The 16,460-nt window shown below is 39.4% G+C and overlaps 1 protein-coding gene across 3 annotated transcripts in view; it reads left to right on the top strand.

Moving 5' to 3' along the window:
- The first annotated feature begins 376 nt into the window (after window positions 1-376).
- The window catches only part of mib2 (MIB E3 ubiquitin protein ligase 2), a 252,110-nt gene continuing 236,026 nt past the window's right edge, over window positions 377-16,460 (top strand). For all 3 annotated transcript variants that reach the window (XM_048240469.1, XM_048240470.1, XM_048240468.1), the window contains exon 1: window positions 377-495. The gene's annotated coding sequence lies outside the window, so the exon portion shown is untranslated. The remainder of the gene's footprint in view (window positions 496-16,460) is intronic.

The following is a 16,460-nucleotide window of genomic DNA, read 5'->3' as shown; positions in this document are numbered from 1 at the left end:
TTTTAGTATATTGAGAGAACATGCGCTCGTTTGACTAAATCGGCTGCCACAAGACCACAAGTCTCGAACGAACCTCATGACTTTTATTTTGGAACATTGGTACAATTTGGCCGGAAGCTGTGTTTCTCAAGGAAACTATGGTGGCGATTTAATATAGCGAGTTAATTGCCCTATTTCTTTATCTTCATACTGTTTGGCGCATGTGACTTATTGAGCGACATGGCTTTACAGTAGGCTATCTCTGACAATATTAAATATTTTTTCAATTACCAACGCTAGAGTGCCTAGAATATGTCATGTCGGCCGGCATCGCAATTTTAAGGCTGAATAGCTAACGTTAACATTATTCTCATCTGTCATATGCTATAACTTGACCTTACCGTTAGAATCTAGGTGACAAAATAAATCATGCCTCTATGATGATTCCTCGGACGGTGCGTGACGTTACAGGAGTAACGTTAAATTCTGACAGATCCTGAGGAATTCCAGCTCGAGGTTAGTTTATTTCATTTTATCGTAACGTTATCAAATGAGCATTGTCAGCGTTATGTTCTCCCCTTTATCCACCTAACGTAGTCTGCTATTGTTATCCAATTTGCAAATAAATAGATAACTAAATAAACAAAGATACGGTCCTCTAATGTTAGCTTTCCTTTGAGGACTGTAACGTTAGCTGCGAACATAGGGGATTAGACCCAGTCCAACCAATATTTGGCGTTATATGCAACAAAGTTCCGTCTTGTAAAGCAAATCTCTTCATTTCCGGCATACAGCTGACCTGTATGACTAGGGTCACACCGTATGTCTGAATGCTCAATTGTAATTAATTACCCAAATCCGATTTTTTTTTTTTTGTGTGGCTGTTGACATTGCTATTAACAGATTCCTACGCCAGTGTGGGGTGACAGTCCTGAACAGACCCGCATGCGCAAAACAACAACAAACGAACACACGCACAGCACACAGCTAGATTGACTGTCTGACTACTGGGGGTATTCCAGGTAGGCCTACTGTACGTGATTTAGTGTCAAACCTGGAGAAAACGTAAATCAGAGTAAGTGGTAAACCTCTTAATAGAAGAGCTGTATGGCTTCATTCTCCTAACACAAAAATACCGTAGAGCTCTTGTTGTAGGAGGTTTACCATTTACTCTCAGTTAACAAACCCAGGTTTGACACTAAACCACGTACATGGAATGCCACCCTGGTTCATTCATGCACACAAAGGAAGACATTTTCCTCAGTTAAAACGTCATGGTGAATGTCATCTCATGTGGGAATAGGCTAATGGTGTGTTCATGGGCACGGGAAAAAACTTTTTTCCCAGGGAAAACATCATCATTCACGTCGCTTCATGTGGGAATAACCGTGCGTTCATGGACATCAGAAAAACCTTTTTCCCAGTGAAAACGTCATCATTCACGTCACTTTATGTGGGAATCAGAGGTGTAGTCCGGCAGCCATGGGGTCAGACCTGGTTTTGTCGGTTAAAGTTTTTTTTTTTTGCAGAATCTTGTAGACCAGGGGTATCTCTAAGATTTAGGAGGGTGCCCAGTGATATCCCTTGGGCAATGTTGTATATTAACCCTTTCTTGTTCAATGTATTGAATACAAGGTAAGACACTACAGGTGAATAGGGTAAAAAAAATAACTAGCAGATATCACTATGAAACTTCCCCAGTTGATTACTTACATTAATATGGAAAAGAATGTATTACAAGTTATCTGAAATTTAATTTTTGAATATGCAAATTAGGCACAATCTAATTAAATACGTGCTGATTTGCATAAAGTTTAAAAAGAAAAAATCTGAACATTAGATGAAGCCGGGTTCAAAATTACTTTTTCATTGTGTTTACATATTAGATGAAAAGTATTTTACACAGGAAATTTGTATTACAAGTTTTCTGTAATTTAATGTGATGCCATATGAAAAAGCCCAATGTGCCAAAATCATGAAATAGGATATACCTCTAATTTCAAGATGAGTAGGCATACTCATATTAAATGCAAATCAACTCAATTAAAATGTACTAAAATACAATGTTCTGTGTGATAGTTTTTCAGACAGTACATTCAAATTTGGACAATTTAACCCTTTACTAAGTGAATTAATGAATTTCTATATTTCAGATAATGCCAGTCAGGGAGCCATGGGGTCAGACCTGTTTTTGTGGGTTATTTATTTATTCATTTTTGCTTAGACTTGTTGACTTGGGGTGGCTCTTTAATATTTAGGAGGGTGCCGGAGGGTGTGATATCCCTTGGGCAATGTCCTACATTAACCATTAAAGCCATATGTGCCGAAATCATGAAGGAAAAAAAAAAATAGGAAAAGCAAATAATCAACTCAAATAGAATGTACTAAAATACAGTTTGCAGTGTGATCGTTATTCAGACAATACTTCATGCATTCAAATTGGGAAAATGTAACCCTTTTCTATGTCAAATAATACATTTATAATTTCAGATATTGCCTGTAATAATTCTGAATATGTACACCTTTCCTAGTATTAGTTCTGGTAATTGTCCAGTTCTGGCTCATCCTACCCTAAAACATGCAGAGAATATTGTGCAAGGCACCATTAACCTGGCAACTGCATCTGTTAGAGCTACAAGGATTTTCACTCTTGCAGCCACATCTGATCATCTGCAAAATGTAGTTTGGTGCAAGTTTGACATTTTCTGGTAGACTGGTTGGGCTTAGTAACGAATCAATGAATCTTTCTTCAAATGGCAGTTGACACCCTGTAGAAATCAGCTAAAAGAGGGCAGTTTAGGCTAACAGTAATCATTTACATAGCATACATGCAGTAAGTCCTTCCACTCAGCAGCCATATTGTAGCACTTTTTTGGGCACTTATCGGCATCTATTTCGGCGTCGCATGCAAGACTTCACAACACCAACCTTGCTCCAGCAGTGAGATCACAACACATGAAAGGGGTCGGATATGTGTAGACAACTGCCATATTGGCGTTACAAACTAACCCAATGCATTTCTATGGAGGATTTTTTGAGTGTTGTGACTCCTCATTAGAAAGTCTCTGGTAAACCACACCTAAGAGACGTGCTATTGAGAGATGCTAGCACGTAGCACCCGTGGATTAGTTTCCTCTCCCACTCTGAGAATGAAATCGACACTTCAGAACCACCTACATACACCAAACTTTCCAGTCTTATACCTAACTATATTTAGAAGGCTTCTACAGAGGGGTTTGTTGATATGTTATTCCTAGCCTTTTTATATTACATTTTATTCCTAAAAACATGGCGAAAAATCTATTTTTTTAAAGGCTATTGTCAGTATTTTCTGATTTACGGAATAAATAAAAGAGATATCTAAAATTCCCTGTGTAAAAGACTTTTCATTTAATATGTCAACACAATGAAAAAGTAATTTTGAACCTGGCATCATCCAATGTTTCGATTTAGTTTTTTTTAGTTTATGCAAATCAGCACATATTTAATTAGATTATGCTTAATTTGCATATTTAAACTTTATATTACAGATAACTTGTAATACATTTCTTTTCCATATTAATGTAATTAATCAACTGGGAAAGTTTCATAGTGATATCTGCTAGTTAATTTTTTTACCCTATTCACCTGTGGTGCCTCGCCTTATATTCAACACATTGGACAAGAAAGGCTTAATATCGAGAATTGCCCAAGGGATATCACCGGGCACCCTCTCTAATCTTATTGAGTTACCCCTTGACAGCAAGAAACAGCAAAAAAAAAAACTTTAACCGACAAAACCAGGTTCACCTAAATTATGGCATTTGGCTGCCGGACTAGTGGGAGGTTGCCCAGTAAGGGGCTCGTCATCACTTTTGTCGTCACGTTGTAGTTCGTTTGTAGTCCATGTGACCTTTCATGTCCAACAGTTTTAATGTGAACCTGGGAATTTGCTGTTTTTGTCACTTGAAAGCTGCATATCTTTCTTTCACAAGCATCTTAGGGTATGTTCAGACTTAGCATCTTTTTCTGACAAAAGAAGTTATGCAGACCGCTTTTTCATTTAAGAAAAAAAATCTGCCAGCGTTCTTGTTCCAAAAAGCAGCCGGAAGCGTTTTTTTTTTTTGCGATAGGCAAAGTGACTAACGTTACGTGTGGGTACAAAATATCGCGGAAGAGAAAAATGGGGTTGGCTATTGCTTTTGGTATGTTATGGTAAAGTTGTCAAGTCAAACAATTCCCTATGACACTAAAACGAGTCTCTCGACCGGTGTTCTGTCACCTTCTCCATTTTTTACTTGTTGTCATGGGAAACCACAGGTCTCGGTAATCCGCTTTTAATCCGTGATTGGTCATCTGTAAAAAAGACAGCATGACATGGCGTTTTCCGCTAGAAGTTGAATTTTCTCAACTTCTGAGCTGCAGAATAAGACGGTTGCGGTCGTGTTTTAAAAGAAGCCGACAACTGTTTTGAAAACATGGTCTACTCCATAGGATTATAATGTAAAACGAACGCCGGCAGCTGCGAATAAGATGCTTAGTCTGAACGTACCCTTACACTACATTTTTAAGCAAATACAGTTTTTATTTAAGATTAGTAAGCCTATGTTTTAACCTTTGTTGTGGCATCCATGTTTTTCAACCATTCCGACGTCAAAAAAAGCTTAACTAGAGTCGCAATTCAAAGACCGCTGTTCGCCAGCAGCATCCATCTTCTTTGTTTTCAAGTAGCAAGGAATTCACGCGGAACCGTCGCAACTCTGCCGCAATTATGTGAAGCCCGTCCACCAACTTTATAACTTACACGATGTGATTGGCCTGAGTGAAGTTTGATTTTTCCAGCTCGCAAGCCAACGGAGAGTTGCTAGACTACCCTGGCTGCAAATTACATTTGTTGCTGCTAGGGTGCGTCTAGATTTCTAGGTTATTAGTGCAGTGGTTCTCAAACTTTTTCTGTCATTCCCCACTTTGGAGGTGGGACATTTTCAAGCCCCCATCAACCTGGCAAAATGGTAACATGGCAACATATAATGGTAACAATGGCAATATATTTTGCATTTCGCATTTTGGTTCCATGTTACGTCATTAGATAAAATAAATGTTAAAAAAAATCTGAATATTTTTTTTCTGGGATCATAGAGAGATAAGTTTGTCCTGGTTGCGTAGCCTATTTGCGTAAGCGCAAAGTGGCTCTCTATCTCTGTGTGTGTGTGTGTGTGTGTGTGTGTGTGTGTGTGTGTGTGTATCTGCGTCTGCGTGAGGCTATGTTGAATTCAATTGGTAGTTGATCCATTTGGTCAATAGCCCTGCATTCACGCCACTTCATGATTAGATTAACATCATCAGACAGGCTGTAAAGTCGTGCGGGAATTTCATTTTATTATGATGGCTAGAGTTGCGGGACTTGAGCAAATTATGCGCAATACCCTCAGTCCCGCAGTGATCCCACATCACCAATGTGCACTCAATTAGACCTACAAAAATACACACACATTAAAGATATGCCTAAGTGTAATAGTTTAAAAATAAATATGAAGTATTCAAATTACTATATGTTTAGCTAGTAGTAATTATGCAGATTATAAACTACTATACATTATTATTAAATACTCTTAAATACATATGAATTCAAAATATGAAATAGAAACATATGACACAAGCCATCATTTTCCGTGTGTTTGTGTGTGTGTGAAGAGAGTCAAGCAGAATCTAGGATGGCCACTGGTGTGAATAATCACACTACAGTATTCAATATTATGATATTTGGGTTGCACTATGTGCATGTTAAATGCGCTTTAAAAATAAAACTGACTTGACTTGACTTTGAGAACCACTGGTTTAGTGGAATACTTGTTCCATACGGTGCAAGCAGATTCATTCAAATGCGCTGATGACTATCAAAATACCGATGTGCTGTTTGAAGTTGCACTGCTTACTGTTAAAGGGAAGGACAAATGTCATTTTCATTGGTTTAAAGCATGGGTTCCCAAACTCCATCAATGTGGGCCTACCCTCTGAAAACAGTGACACCTTCGCGCAAACTCAATGAGTTTTCATCATATTTTCGACGTTTGGCTTTGTTGCCCATATCAGGCTCAGGCCGTGCAGCAATTGTGACAAATCTGTCCATTTTTAGTTAGCTATCGGAACGTCACATATTACCGTCACGTACATGTCCAACCTTATATGTATATGTGTCACTTAATAGTTTATCTAAATTAGCTATACGTACCAAAAATGACGTTTCACCGTGACTCGAAGAGCTGTAAACAGTGTTGTAAGGTACAAATCCGCTTGGAGCTCCAGTGGAATTTTGATTTGCCGATGAGAATTCTCGGGCTAGATCTAACACTGGTAACTTGCAGCTAGCTCGGCTGGCGGCACTGTTGCTAAGTTACGTTATGAAGTTTGGCACAATACATTCTCACTCAGGATAGGGATCAATAATACTTTCCACTAAGATTTAGTATACATCTCTTCTATGATTTATTTCGATTTTATAATGTTGACAATTACATAATCATTGAAAAAAACATAGATAGTTCTAACATGAAATAAACGTTTTTCCTTCTTTTTTTGAATCAACCTTCCGCGCCTCGCCTCAAATTATTTTTGCGCCCCCCAGGGGAGGCGCGCCTCACAGTTTGGGAACCTCAGGTTTAAAGGATATTACGCCTAAAAACACACCCATGACTGATTAAGATACATAAGAACCGCCTTTTTGTGCCATTCGCCTGTCTAGTGCTGCCACTAACATCTATTTTTCTAACAACTAATCTTTAGACTAATTTTTCAATTAGTCGAGTAATCTATATGACTAATTTTGTTTAAAAAAATCAAGTTTTTGTTATTTCGTTGTGTCCATTTTATTTTAAACTCAACTGAAGGGCCAACACATAAAACAAATATCAGCCTACTTTTGTTAGAAGCTGTGAAGTAAACTGTTCAAACACATTATGTATTAACAATCTAAGTATAAGTATCTGCATTTCCATTAGGCTATAGTATCCTGTAGTGGACACTATGGACATAATTCACCATACTGTGTTATTGACATGTATCCCCTTACTTAACTACATGGTAAGTGTGTTCTGTGGTATGAGTTATGCTATGATCTGAGATGCGTTCCGCACAACACTCAATGTATTATTTGGGACGCTGTCTCTTTAATGACGCACACCTTGATTGTTGATATCACGGGCGGCGTCATAAATGAATAAACGACACGCTGTTTTGTTGTCACCGTGAGACACTCTTCACTTCATTTATTGCAATTTCCACAATAGGCTACCATATGAGTCTGGACTGGCCTAGCCTACTATGCTTAGTTTATTTTTCCCGGTTAATAGGGCTGTAACGATACACCAACCTCACGATTTGGTTCATACCACGGTTCGATACGAACCCCGATTTTTCTTTTTTTTTGGGGGGGGTGGACATTTTATTAAATAACCTATTAACATTTTATTTAATAGCCTACATTAGAACACCAGAGGATTACAATATAATGTATTGTATGTATATAATGTTAATAATTTTATATCCTGACATAAAAAGAGAGAATACTGAATGTCTGATATTTACAGGGCTCTCAAGTTTTGAAGTTTGCAAGGAGTGAGACTTTGTTTCTCAGGGGGGAGGGGGCGTGGCATTGGCACAGTGTCACGCCCCCTCCCCCCTGATCGAAGTACATGAAAGTCCTACGTCTGCTTGAACTACTCGTGGCGCCACGCCCCGTCCCCATGTCCCATCGACCCAGCTTCATGAGAGAGCACAAATTCCATTATTTCAAACACACTGTTTTATTTATTCTAGAACCCTATAGTAAATAATAATAAATAATAAATTATATTAATAATTTCACCCAAATGGGCCCTTTGAACAGCAGTGGCTCATTCTACTCTAAACAAACAGAAAACAACCAAATGAGAAAAGGCACATTTAGCCCCAAAATGGTCTCTTGAACAGTGGGGGTTCTGTCCGTGTGTGTGTGTGTGTGTGTGTATGTATGTGTGTGTTTATGAGTGATGTTGTGTGTTGTAAGTGTTTGTGGCAGATTTTGATGCCTTGATGACTGATACAGGGGGCTCCCATTTAAAGCACTGTGGTTCAATGTCAGCCATTTTCACAGTCATGAGGCAATCCTTAAAAATATTCTTGTTTGCAGTAACAGCCAAAAAAAAAAAAAAAAAAAAAATGGGTCGGTAGGTAGGTCAATATTTTTTTTTTCAAGATTCAAAGAAAAAAAAAAGTACAATTTTGGTCATGGTGATTACGTAGGTATGAATTTAAACAAATGCATATTGTGACGTAACTGACTGGGTCCTCAACCCGTGCCTTCAGGCGCATCATTGCAAACCTCAATCTGATGCAGGTTATGTAGACCAACCTTTCTCAAACTTCTTTGACCTGAGGCCCGCTCATCTACACGTACCCAACCCCACTCCCTCCAAATCAAATTGTCATTATCATTATCACAATCATTATTATGCCTATATTGTTATACATGCACTTTCACTTAAATGTTTTGTGACATGCACATCAGAGGACTGCTTTACTAATGTAAGATATAATTAGTTTCATTGCTTTTGCATGGTTGCATGATGCTTGCATAAGAAAAGAAATACTTCTCAAAACAGCAACAATTATATGGGTGCTATTGTTTTGGGATGTTTCCCTCATGCAAGCATCATACATTGGTAGGAAATGGAGAAAAAAAAAAAAGTGTTTTAATGAAGTTTAATTTTAATGCCTGAATGTAAGGATTCAGGAAACACAATACCAGCTTTTTTGGTGAGCAGATAGGCGTAAATCACTGATCTGTTGATTTTTAACAGAGGCTACAATAGCTCTTGGCCACGTTATATTCAAATTTGACTATACAATACTCAGTGCTATACAGTGTATTATACAGTCTCTGCTCTGTTTCTATGGAAGTTCCAAAAATCAACGTTGTTCTATTAAGTGTCGTTAAACAATTAAATAGCATTCAACAGGTTGAGCGGAGCTTTGATACCAACGTTATCGATTAGTTTCAGTTTCTCTCACGCAGACGCCTGCATTGAATGAATGCTCATACCACCACTTTATTGTATGGCTCTATGTTTAATGACATCGATAGCAGAAACGTTTGTTTTCTTTTTTTGTCGGCCCGCGGTATCTTGATCAACTGCGCAGCAAATTATCAGACGAAGCACCGGGCCTAATTTCACTCCGCGGACCAGCAGTCTCCACGTTGCGGACCCACATCAAAACAAAACTATTTCCTGATTGGCCGATAGGTTAGTAACTGAACAGCATCTCTCTGAGCTGAATGAGCGCACAGACAGCAACGTTGTGTGACACGTTTGTAAAATATAGCCCTTAGAAATTTCTGTGCGGGCAAGTTAATAATTTCTGTGAGTGAGAAAGGCCATGTGTGAGCGTGTGAAGTCATTGAAAAGCTGTGCAAATAACAAAAGACCAAAAGTTGACCCTGACTGACAACGCAGGCCTACATTGTACTGCACAATGCAATATTTTGGGCACAAAAATATTAAAAAACCTGCAGTTTTGTCACACAATGCAGTTTTTTTACCCGTAAGGGTTTGATAGGGCCTAGATGACAAGCAATGTAGCCTATGATGGCCTAGACATGTTGCTATCAACAACAAAAATAGTTTTAAACAATTAGGCTACTTAAACAACGTAACTGAGTCACTCATCAAGAGTGTGATAGACGCTACCGTCGTTTTGTATCGCGTTCATTTTGCATGTTCGGTTCGTAAGAAAAATCCCTATGCACGATTGAATGGGGTTTCAGGCAGAAGGCCTGCAGGAATTAATGCTATGGTGCGCACACCCATCACCCCGGAAGAAAAAAAACGTTCACGCTGCGTGGACAGTATTTTTCCTTTATGTTAAGTGCATACATAGCATAACAACATCCACATGCAATAATGCAACAACAACGTCTACAATTACCTATTCATTTGGGCAACTTTATACATCCCTATACAGGCTAAAGCTACCTTTAGTTGTGTTATAGCGTACTGTAACGTCTGACTTTAAACAGCTGTAATGCAGTCGTTCTGACAAGCACACCAATTGCTTAGCCAACCTTGTTCTTGCCCATCTTGAATAGCTCCTCTAGCTTTGCTGCCTCCATCCTTTCTGTTTTCGTTGTTTAAACTTGTGATATCCATGATGAGTATTGAGTTGAATTAGCTCAACATTGTGTGCTGATAACCATATAGAAAGCCGAGTAAAAGAAAACAAGTAGCCTATGCGTGCCTGCGTGCGTATTCTCTCCTGCTCAAACATGTGTGCGCATTAATTTTGTGTGTTCACTAACTTTACTTAATAGAAAATTGTAAATAGCCTGATGGCATGCAACTAATGGGATACTGTGCATAGTTGGAAAGGTATGGTAGGCCAATATGGTGTGAATATACACACACACACAAAGTAAATTTTCTGTCATTGTTGAGTGATGGTGCGCACAGTCGCATCGGGGCGATACACCTGCAGGCGCGCCTGGTTTCAGGAATCATAAAAAAATGATGCCCCTAACTGCTCGCGAGTCCCTGCGTGCATATCCTCTTAATAAAATCAGCGTGTAGGTTGTCTCCCTGAGGACTTTAGATCTGCTACTGTATATCGCTAAACACAAGCATTCATCAGTGTATTTAAATTAGCTAGGCTATGTACCAAAAATTACATTTTACCGTGAGTCGAAGAGCTGTAAACAGTGTTGTAACTTAAATCTGCGTGTACAAAACCGCTTGGAGCTCCAGTGGAATTTTGATTTCACAATGAGAATTCTCGGTCTAGCCGTTGATGTGCCGACGGAATAGGCATCAGCACCAACCTCTGATCAAGGTAAACAAAATCTGACTCAGTGTCCGTCATGTTTGAAAGTTTGTAGTGCTGCGAGGGAGAACGTGCACATGCAGGGGCGCAGTTGAGCAGAGCTGCGGCTATCTGAATGGTCTGAACACAGAAGAGCAAGTGGCTTTGATAAAATGGCCCATTATTTGACATAATACCGGTATTACGATATTGTCTCAACTACATATCGTTTTCAAAAATATATCGGTCGTAGTCGTAATACCGATATATCGCCCAGCCCTACTCCACGCTTAGTGAAGTTAATGAACATCTCCTTGGTCTTTGTAACATTTAGCTCCAAAAATGAGCTATCACACCATTCCACAAACTCACTGAGGACAGGCCCGTGATCTTGGACAGAACCATGTAGCAGGGAAAGGAGAACAGTATCGTCAGCAAACTTCACTAGGTGACGATCAGCATGGCGGCTTCTACAGTCATCTGTGTACACGATGAAAAGTAGTGGTGAGAGGACACAACCTTGGGGTGAGCCAGTGGACGTGTATCTGATGTCAGAGAACCTCTTGTTGACCAGCACCGTCTGTGTTCTTTGGGTCAGAAAGTCTGTAATCCACAGAATTAGCTGATGATCCAGGTTGAAATAGTCCATATGTTTTTTAGCCAGCATGTGAGGTTGAATGGTGTTAAAGGCAGATGAGAAATCTGCAAATAAGAGCCGGGCAAAAGAATTTGGGCTTTCTACATGTTCATGGATGGCATTCAATATGTAGATTTTGGCATCATCCACCCCTCTTTTGGCACGATATGCAAACTGAAGAGGATCCATCTTTGAAGCTGTGGCGCTGATAATGTGAGCTTTCACAATCCTCTCAAAGGCCTTCATAACAAGGGAGGTGAGGGCTATGGGTCTTAGGTCATTCAGGACCTTGAGGCTGCTCTTCTTGGGAATGGGAATGATTGTGGAGTGTTTCCATGACTGTGGGACATTGGCAGTAGATAGAGACCTCTGGAATATCTGCTGGAAAACTCCTCCAAGTTGCTCAGCACAGTATTTCAGTGTATAACCGCAGATGTGATCTGGACCAGGAGCTTTCTTGATCTGTGTCCTCTTCAGACATTCCACCACAGACTCAACAGTGATGGGGTCACTCGGGGTCAAGCTACTGATGATATCCGCCAACTGAGACTGGTGATCTTTCTCAAACCTGGTGTAAAAAGAGTTAAGCATATTGGGGAGGGATTCCTCACTGTTGCCAGCCACACACACAGGTCTGAAGTCAGGCACAGTGTTGACTGCTGCCATTGTCTTAATACCCTGCCAGGCCTGTGGAGATTACCTTGTGTGAATTTCTCTTCGATCTTGCTTTTATACGCTGCTTTAGCTTTTTTGATGGCCTGCTTCACCTCTCTGTTGACTTGTTTTTTCTCCAACATAGATCCAGTGTAGAGCAGTCGTTTCTTTTTGTTCAGGATAGCTTTAAGTTCTTTAGTGACCCAGGGTTTATTATTGGGAAAGATGGTGATTTCTTTCGTGGGGATAATATTATCTACACAAAAAGATATATAAGATGAAACACTGTCAGCCTGCTCATTTAGGGTGAGATCAGGTTGTAAAAATATGTCCCAAGATGTACACTCAAAACATGCCCTTAGTTCATTAATACTTTGCTCAGTCCACTGTTTTATAGATTTAACCACTTTCTCTCTTCTCTTGACAACTGGTGCATATTCAGGTGCAAGGAGTTATGATCAGCAGTTCCCAGAGGAGTAGAGATTTATAAGCCCCTAATATAGAACCATAGCACTTATCAAGAACTCTGTCAAAATGTGTGGCACATGTGATGTATTGCTGGATTTTTTTCAATGATTTGTCTATAGGGCAGTGGTTAAAATCTCCCAAAATAAATTTGGGTGAGTCAGGTGAAATCAGCTCCAGTCTATTCACAGTGTTCATGATGGCATCAGAGGCTGTGTTGGCATTGGCTTTGGGTGAATATGAACAAGAATAAAAAAATAGAGGAGGGAAACTCTCTTGGTAGATAAAAAGGACGGAGTGACACTGCCAGGAGCTCTATATCAGGCACGGACAGACTCTCGCCAATGATAGCTGTAGAGCACCAGCAGTTGTTGATATAAAGACAAACTCCGCCTCCGTGTGCTTTTTCAGTGCTACATTTGTCTCTATCGAGCCTTAACGGAGTGCTGAAGCCTTCAATAAAGAGTGCATGGTCATCTATGCTGCAATCAAGCCGTGAACGCCAGGATGGAAGCATTCCTATATTCATGCATGTAGTTAATATTAGCTTGAAGCTCGTCTATCTTATTCCTTAAGGAACGGACGTTACTAAGGATGACAGAGAGGGTAGCGCTCTGTGTTTACTTTCTCTTTTGAGTTTAGTTGTGACACCAGCTTTCCTACCCCGTTTCCTTAGTCGTCTTCTATGATTGTCAGCTTGAGTTAACTCCGCCGGAATATCCCATAGGCTTATCCATGAACATGTCAGCAAGTCAGCTTGCAGGTTTCTCCGGTTTAGTAGAAATTCCCTTGTGTATCTGAGAGGTTGGTCGTCATCTAGGAGACTGCTTCCAATTTTCCAATCAGAGAATCCCATGGCTGATGGAATCGAAAAGTAGCCTTGTGAAGTTGCGGTAGCTTGATACAAAAACAAAAGCGGCATCCTTTCGCGTTCAGTTACTATGCAACTCCAAATCTGAAGTTTGCTGTATCTTAAGCCTTCTGAGATCAAAAAGCAGCAGTGTCTTATATCGTTATAACGTAAAAACAAAGAAGATGATGCACGGACATAAAAACATTAAAAACCCTGATAAACAGAAAATATAACAAAAAACACTATGCCATACACAGCCGGTCGCAACAAGAGCAGCGCCACAACGTCGCCTAGCAAAGATGTATGGTATCAAATGAAAGCTCTTCTCAAACAGAATTTTGATGTCAATAAAAACATGCTAAAAATGATTTCAAGTCCCTCCAGAGAACATAATAACTGTAAAGCCTGGTAAGGTCACACCGCTGAAATGGTAGGCTGAGCAACAAATTGTATCAACCCTCAACAATTAATCAAATAGACAAAGTTATAAGGAACAAAGTAGAACTTTCTCACAGATTCTGAAAGCAAGTATATAGAACATGTTGCCAGGCTGGCTTTGTACACATCACAAACATCAAATGTCAAGTCAAGTCAAGTCATATTTATTTATATAGCACACTTAAACGCAATGTTATTGACCCAAGGTGCTCAGAAATAAAATAAACAGTAATAAAAACAAAAAATAAAGACATAAATGACAAAAAATAAAAATAAATAAATGAAAATACAAAATAATAATGAAAATAATAAACAGATTATGATTGTAGATAAAAATAAACATATGGTTACTGAAACTACTACTACTATAGGCCTAGAGAAAGATGTACAGTAAAGTTAGATGCCAGTTAATATAATGCAGAAAAGAAATAGAAATAAGATTAAATAAATAAAAAATAAAATAAACATAAACAACCAAACAAGGGGAGAAATGAATGGACATTATAGGCCAAAGAAAATAGATGGGTCTTTAAATTTGATTTAAAACTACTGATGGTGGGAGAGGACTTAATTTCTATAGGGAGATTGTTCCAGAGTCTAGGGGCAGCAACAGAAAAAGCTCTATCACCTTTAGTTTTAAGGGTTGCCTTTGGGACTGATAGGAGAAGTTGTGAGGAAGACCTCAGTGGCCTAGAAGGACAGTAAGGACTTAAAAGGTCACAGATATACTGTGGTGCCATTCCATTTAGGGCTTTGAAAACAAAAAGTAAAACTTCTGTATGAATTCTGTAATTGACAGGTAACCAATGGAGTCCAGGTAACCAAATGTCTCCTCCAAAAAACATTCATTCAATCAGACATTTCTCCCTCGCTGTCATCAATATCCTCCACTGAAAGTGTAGCCATCTTCAAATTTTTATTTGCACACTGTTCACTACCTTTGCAATAACAGTAGGTGGTGCATGGTAGTCCATCCGACTGACAGCTGGAAGAGGCCCTGCAGCATGCTGGCACTGCCTTGCATCCACAAGCAACAAGCTGTAGACCTGTTTTGGGTGCAATGTCAGTGTTGCCATGAACAGGCACAGTAATTCCATCCTCTATTTTCCAACCAAACAGGCATACATCATCAGTACACTATGGAGGTGTTTTTTTGTCAGCAGCTCTCCACAGAAGGACTTGTAGCCGTGCACGCTTGATGTGTTCCGCTGCATATTCTCTTGTTGGAGGAAGACTCTTTATTTTAGGAGGGTCTCTTTTCTTGGTGAATAGCATGTATCTCAAGTTACTGAGGCTTTCAACAGTCTTTCCATAGTAGAGGCAAGAAAGGAAATCCATTCCTGCCTTCATGCTCATCAGCTTCTACAGTACATATTTACAATTCTTCAAATCAAGATTCCTCTTGAGCATCAAATTGATTGCTGAGGTTTTCCCTTTGCCATATGGATATGACACACTGTCACAACCAAACAATGCATGAACAGCCAACAAATCATAACATTTGTCTAATAGCATTAATGCAGGGCTCTACACTAACATTTTTTTCCAGGAGCACTTGTGCAGCCAAGTTAAAAAATTTAGGAGCACAGACAAAAATTTGGGCGCACAGTCAGTTCTGTACTTAACTTAAACATAATCTAACATTACACTGCAGCTAACACTTAAACATGCCAGTGCACCAATTGCGAATATTAAGAATGACTGACAACATTTAGGCTACAGGAAATAGGATTTTAAAGATCAGTGCCTACTTTATTCAGTCTGTTCTATTTTCCTACATTTTGTTAATGTAAAATAGTATAATACATTGCCATATTTGCATTTAGCCTGTATATCAAGTATCCTGCCAAATGTAGGCTAATTTATTTATTTGTGAATCCATCTGTAGCTAATCCAAATATGCCCATGGTGACCTATCTGACTGCATACTGCCTAATACTACTACTAAAACAGTCCATTTTCTCTTCCACAAAACCCAACAGAGGCTAATCAAGGATATATATATTTTGTATACTTTTACTTTTTATTTGAAATATCTGCATTGACGGGGGCAGTAGGCAAACGTTAGGCCTACTTTCGTTTTGCACTTCAGCTTGTATTCGGTGTAAACAAACAAGCATGCGTGGAAGCCTGGAGTTGTCGCGTTCTACCTTTGAATAAAATGGGAGCCTGTTCGCTACAGCTATATTTTGCATATTGCAGCCAATACGTCAACTGGGCTAAAAGGCATGTTAGGTTACCTTTCCTTCTCTCACTGCATTCTCAGAATCTCATCCTGTTCCTCCGATATCCGATGAATTCGGTGGATAGAAGAACTAATTTCTTCAATCTTTGCATCTTGGCTGGCTAGTCTAACTTTCCACTTTTTCTGCGTGCTCTTGGATGTGATAGAAGCGACTACTAGCTACTAGCGAGTCACAACGCGAAACTGCTAACGTTGATGGGAGGTGTAGTTTTTATGCTGCATTCGCGACGTGATTCTATGGTTTGCACCAGTAATGTTTCTTGATGTTGCGGTGTATTTTGTAGATAAACATTGATATGGTTAGAAGTCATTCGCACCAGTGCGCCTAAATATGTTTTTGCACTCGCACGCCATCATTTTTACTCGCATGTGCGAGTGAA

This window comes from Alosa alosa, chromosome 4 (assembly GCF_017589495.1).
Source record: "Alosa alosa isolate M-15738 ecotype Scorff River chromosome 4, AALO_Geno_1.1, whole genome shotgun sequence".
Classification (NCBI taxonomy): Eukaryota; Metazoa; Chordata; class Actinopteri; order Clupeiformes; family Clupeidae; genus Alosa; species Alosa alosa.
Note: the sequence above shows the minus strand (reverse complement) of the source record. Positions and strands in the feature narration are given on the sequence as shown.